Raw genomic sequence first — 6583 nt, 5'->3', positions numbered from 1 at the left:
AGGGACGCGCAGTACTCGGGGTTTTGAAACGTTGGGCGTGAGCGAAACACCCACTGGGCCGGCTGGCGACAATCCGGCGGGCCGGGTTGGTGAGTAGCCGGTCATGTGGTAGCTTAAAGTGGTGCAGCCGGGTCGAGCGATCCGGCGACATGTAGAAACTTCGTGGATGCCTGCGCTTTCGCTTTTCGTTTTTAGGTCCATTTTCTTGTAACTCTCCCTCTTTGGGCTTCCCCCCGTGAGTCTGACGGCCAAGGCTTTGGTCCGTGACAAGGGGTTCAGTTTTTGAAAGGAGTGTTCAATACTTAGTCTTTCAAAATGTTGAGTGCAAGCGAAACACCCACTGGGCCGGCTGGCGGCCATCCGATGGGCCGGGTTGGCGGGTAGCCGGTCGTGCGGTAACTTAAGGTGGCGGGACCGGGTTGGGCGACCCGGTGGTTCTTGACTTAGTGTTCGTGGCACGCTGTTGCTTTTGTTCTCATGCGCTTGCCAGCCCGCAGTCAAATCCGGGTCTGCAGCTTAGGGCGAAGCGAGAAGCTATGGCGATCCAATGCGTTTGAGAACCGCTAAGAAAAAACAGCGAGTAGCCAAGCCGGCCAGCCCCCGGGTCGAGCGAATCGACCCGGTGGCCGGGTTCGGCTTCAATTTTTAAAGTGATGCATGAATGTAGAGACACGATAGCTTGGTCGCAAAAGGGGCAGCCCCCGAGCGTCGTTCGGGGACCCCATAGTTTTGAGATGATTACAAAAGACGGTGGTACATACGCGTTTACAGCTAACTGTAAAACGGGCGGAGTAGCTCCGCGTTCCATGGCCGGGTTGTTTCTTCACCGATTGTGTCTCTCTTGCACTTGTTCGACTTGCGGGCATCGATGAGGTAGTAGGCGTTGCGATCGCATAGGGCCTTGCTGATGATGAAGGGGCCCTCCCATGGGGAGGACAACTTGTGCTGGCCCGTCTGCTGCTGGACGAGTCGGAGGATGAGGTCTCCCTCTCGGAAGGAGAGGGGCTTGATCTTCTTGCTGTGGTAGTGCCTTAGACCTTGCTGGTACATGGCTGAGCGAGTGAGCGCTAGGAGACGCGCTTCTTTGAGCAAGTCGATGCCGTCTTCGCGTGCTTCTTTTGCTTCGGCTTCTGTGTACATCGTGACGCGCGGCGAGTCGAACTCGACGCCGGTCGGGATATAGGCTTCTGCTCCGTAGACGAGGAAGAACAGGGTGAACCCGGTCGACCGGTTAGGCGTGGTGCGGAGACTCCAGAGAACAGTCGGCAACTCGTCGAGCCAACTGCCGGGGGAGCGGACGAGTGGCTCGACGAGCCGCGGCTTGATGCCGGATAGGATGAGACCGTTGGCCCGCTCGACATGGCCGTTGGACCGTGGATGTGCAACGGAGGCCCGGTCGAGGCGGATGCCGGAGACGGAGCAGTACTGTGCGAGTGCGCCCTTAGCGAAGTTGGTGCCATTGTCCGTGATGATGTTGTTCGGCATGCCGTAGCGCACCGTGATATCCTTGATAAATCGAACGGCCGTTGGACCGTCCAGCTTCTTGATCGGCCTTGCCTCGATCCACTTGGTGAATTTGTCCACCGCCACCAGCAAGTGCGTCATGCAGCCTCGAGCGGTCTTGAAGGGTCCCACCATGTCGAGTCCCCAGACCGCGAAGGGCTAGGCGATCGGGATGGTCCGGAGTGCCGACGTCGGCTAGTGGATGCGCTTGCTGAAGCGTTGGCATCCCTCGCACTTGAGGACGAGCGACTCGGCGTCTTCGAGGGCCGTGGGCCAGTAGAAACCATGGCGGAAATCCTTGGCCACCAGGGACCGCAAGGCAGTGTGGTGCCCACACTCGCCCTGGTGTATGTCGAGGAGGATCTAAATGCCTTTGTCCTGCTCGATGCAGCGCTGGAACACGCCGGTGGAGTTGCGCTTGACGAGCTCGTTGTTGATGATGCTGTAGGCGGACGCTCGGCGCTATACTTGCTGAGCTTCAGTCTCGTCCTGGGGAGGACCCCATTCTCCAAGAACTCTGAAATGGGCAGGGCCCAGGATGGTGCCGCGACCCCGGTGAGGACGGCCATAACGATGGGTTCCGGGGTGGAGCCCCCGAGCCAGGTTCAGCAGCCCCAGGGCCGGGTTGGGGTGTGGTCGGGCTGGCTGGAGTAGTCCCCGGGCTGGGTTGAGGTGCGGTCGGGTCGGTCGGAGCAGTCCCTGGGCCGGGTTGAGGCGCAGCCGGGTCGGTCGGAGCAGTCCCCGGGCCGGGTTGAGGCGCGGCCGGGTCGTCTGGGACATGGATGGACTCGGAGTCCGGAGACGACTTAATGGATGGCTTGTGCAGGTGCTCGAGAGAGACGCCGGATGGAATGGACTGTCGGGACGAGGCGATTTTGGCGAGCGTGTCGGTCACCTCATTCTCCACGCGCGGGACGTGGAGGAACTCGCAGCCCTCAAAAAATTCGGACAGCTTCTGGACAAGGAAGCAGTATCTTGCCATGTTGGAGTTGTGGGCGTCCCACACGCCGGAGCACTGCTGGACTACCAGGTCCGAGTCGCCGAAGCATAGGATTCGCCGGATGTCGAGTTCCTTGGAAAGCCGGAGGCCATGCACAAGGGCTTCGTACTCGGCGATGTTGTTGGAGGCGGTGTCGGTGTCAAAACCGGCAGATCTCGGGTAGGGGGTCCCGAACTGTGCGTCTAGGATCGATGGTAACATGAGATAGGGAACACAATGTTTACCCAGGTTCGGGCCCTCTCTATGGAGGTAATACCTGATGACCCACAAGTATAGGGGATCTATCGTAGTCCTTTTGATAAGTAAGAGTGTCGAACCCAACGAAGAGCAGAAGAAAATGATAAGCGGTTTTCAGCAAGGTATTCTCTGCAAGTACTGAAATAAGTAGTAACAGATAGTTTTATGATAAGATAATTTGTAACGAGCAACAAGTAACAAAAGTAAATAAAGTGCAGCAAGGTGGCCCAATCCTTTTTGTAGCAAAGGACAAGTCTGGACTAACTCTTATATAAGGAAAAGCGCTCCCGAGGACACATGGGAATATCGTCAAGCTAGTTTTCATCACGTACATATGATTCGCGTTCGGTACTTTGATAATTTGACATGTGGGTCGACCGGTGCTTGGGTGCTGTTCTTACTTGAACAAGCATCCCACTTATGATTAACCTCTATTGCAAGCATCCGCAACTACAACAAAAGTATTAAGGTAAACCTAACCATAGCATGAAACATATGGATCCAAATCACCCCCTTACGAAGCAACGCATAAACTAGGGTTTAAGCTTCTGTCACTCTAGCAACCCATCATCTACTTATTACTTCCCAATGCCTTCCTCTAGGCCCAAATAATGGTGAAGTGTTATGTAGTCGACGTTCACATAACACCATTAGAGGCTAGACAACATACATCTCATCAAAATATCGAACGAATACCAAATTCACATGACTACTAATAGCAAGACTTCTCCCATGTCCTCAGGAACAAAAGTAACTACTCACAAATCATAAAAATGTTCATAATCAGAGGGGTATTAATATGCACAAAGGATCTGAACATATGATCTTCCACCAATTAAACCAACTAGCATCAACTACAAGGAGTAATTAACACTACTAGCAACCTACTAGCACCAAACCCGGACTTGGAGACAAGAATTGGATACAAGAGATGCACTAGGGTTTTGAGATGAGATGGTGCTGATGAAGATGTTGATGGAGATTGCCCTCTCCCAATGAGAGGAGCGTTGTTGATGACGATGGCGATGATTTCCCCCTCCGGGAGGGAAGTTTCCCCGGCAAAACAGCTCTGCCGGAGCTCTAGATTGGATCCGCCAAGGTTCCGCCTCATGGCGGCGGAGTTTCGTCCCGAAAGGTTGCTTCTTATTTTTTTCTCGACGAAAGACTTCATATAGGAGAAGATGGTCATCGGAGAGCCACCAGGGGGCCCACGAGGTAGGGGGTGCGCCCTAGGGGGGGCGCCCCCACCCTCGTGGAAAGGGTGTGAGCCCCCTGGTCTTCATCTTTGGCGAGGATTTTTCATTATTTATTATAAGGAATTCCGGGGAGTTTCAGGACTTTTGGAGTTGTGCAGAATAGGTCTCTAATATTTGCTCCTTTTCCAGCCCAGAATTCCAGCTGCCGGCATTCTCCCTCCTTATGTAAACCTTGTAAAATAAGAGAGAATAGCCATAAGTATTGTGACATAATGTGAAATAACAGCCCATAATGTAATAAATATCAATATAAAAGCATGATGCAAAATGGACATATCAACTCCCCCAAGCTTAGACCTCGCTTGTCCTCAAGTGAAAGCCGATAACAATAAATATGCCTCCATGTTTAGAGGTAGAGGCGTCGATAAAAATAAAATACGGACATGAGGGCATCATGATTATTCTCATAACAGCAACATACATAGATATTGTCATATGATTACTTATGTTCAAGTGATGATCTATTCACAATGCAAAAGTATGAATCAGAAACCTTATCGAGAACCAACAAACTATAACCTCAGTCATTGAAGCAATTGCAATTTATCATAATATCAGAAAGAGTCTATGTCAGAGCTAAAAAGCAAGTCCACATACTCAACTATCATCTAGTCCTTCATAATTGCTAACACTCGCACAATACTTGTGGTTACGGAGTTTTAATCAGACACAGAGAAAGATAGGGGCTTATAGTTTCGCCCCACAACCTTTTACCTCGAGGGTAATGTCAACAATAATAACTCATGCCCCCTATCCAATTAGATATATCTATCAGGATCTTTCCAACACACTGTGCTTGCCAAAGGATAAAATGTAAAAAGGAAAGGTGAAGATCACCATGACCCTTGCATAAGGTTGAAGATAATAATAAAAGATAGGCCCTTCGCAGAGGGAAGCAGAGGTTGCCATGCGCTTTTATGGTTGGATGTACAAAATCTTAATGCGAAAGAACGTCACTTTATATTGCCCCTTGTGATATGAACCTTTATTATGCAGTCCGTCGCTTTTATTACTTCCACATCACAAGATCATATAAAGCTTATTTCTCCCCCACTAATCATACATATTTAGAGCTATTTTTATTGCTTGCACCGATGACAACTTACTTGAAGGATCTTACTCAATCCATAGGTAGATATGGTGGACTCTCATGGCAAAACTGGTTTAAGGGTATTTGGAAGCACAAGTAGTATCTCTACTTGGTGCTGAGAATTTGGCTAGCATGAGGGGGAAAAGCAACCTCAACATGTTGGATGATCCATGACAACATACTTTATCTCAGATATAAGAAAACATAACCCATTACGCTGTCTTCCTTGTCCAACATCAACTCTTTAGCATGTCATATTTTGATGAGTGCTCTCAATCATAAAAGATGTCAATGATAATATATTTATATGTGAAACCTCTCTTTCCTTATTACTTCCTATTAATTGCAACAATGACCAAAGCTATGTCTGCGAACTCCCAATAACTTTTAATCATCACACTCTTTCTATGTGAAGTCATTACTATCAGTAAGATCAATATGAACTTTTGTTTCTTCTTATTCTTTTTCTCTTTTCTTTTATTCACCCAAGATCATAGCAAGAAAATCAAGCCCTTGACTCAACACTAATCTTTATTATATAGCTCACGGACTCGATTACATAGAGAGATCGTAAAGCAAAACTTAAAACTAGATCATGCCAGAAACTTTATTCTACTAGATCAAGATATTACCAAAAGGATCGAACTAAGAAAAATGGTAAAGATAAAAGTGATGGTGATACGATACCGGGGCACCTCCCCCAAGCTTGGCAGTTGCCAAGGGGAGTGCCCATACCCATGTGATTATATCTCCTTGGTTGATGAAGAGGGTGGAGGTGTTGTTGATGATGCGGGCTTGTCATCCATCTTCCAAGGCATAGGTTCACCATCATAGAAGGATGATCGAGTCTCCGGAATCCTCGAATCTGCAGCCAAACTCATTCTTTTGAATCTATATTCATACTCACAGTTTTGGTTTTGCAGGTCATAGATTTGGGCTTGGAGGTGCTCGATCTTCTCATGTAGCTTGAAGATGGCCTCCTCGGTGTTCTTGGCATCCGGATTGTAGTTGTTAGTGAACTCCGCGAGCATCGTGTGGCTAGCATTGATTCCACGCTCCACCATCCCCTGGCACTTGAAAACTTGTTGCTCCATTGCTTCGAGCCTCGTCTGCACGTTTCCGGTTCCCTTTGGTCCCTCAGCATCGCGGATGTGCAGCAACCCATCACGCATCTCAATGGTTTGAGGGTGTCGCAGCACCTCCGCGAGGTAAGGGTTGACGACCTTATCGAAGAACTTGTCCTTGGAAGCACCTGGGGACGTCATGATAATCTAGATTTGTCAGAAAAACAACTTGAAACAAGAACTGAGAAAATTTGCGTGATACGGGAGTCAAAACCTTCGGGAGAATATATAATGAATTTTTACCGACCAAAATACGTATCGTGTAAGAAAACGGAGTCCGGAAGGCACACGAGGAGCTCACGAGGTAGGGGGGCGTGCCCTGGGGGGTAGGGCGCGCCCTCCACCCTCGTGGGGCCCTCGTGTCCTTCCCGGA

This window comes from Triticum urartu, chromosome 3A (assembly GCF_056163025.1).
Source record: "Triticum urartu cultivar PI428250 chromosome 3A, HENAU_Tu73, whole genome shotgun sequence".
In the NCBI taxonomy this organism is placed as follows: domain Eukaryota; kingdom Viridiplantae; phylum Streptophyta; class Magnoliopsida; order Poales; family Poaceae; genus Triticum; species Triticum urartu.
Note: the sequence above shows the minus strand (reverse complement) of the source record.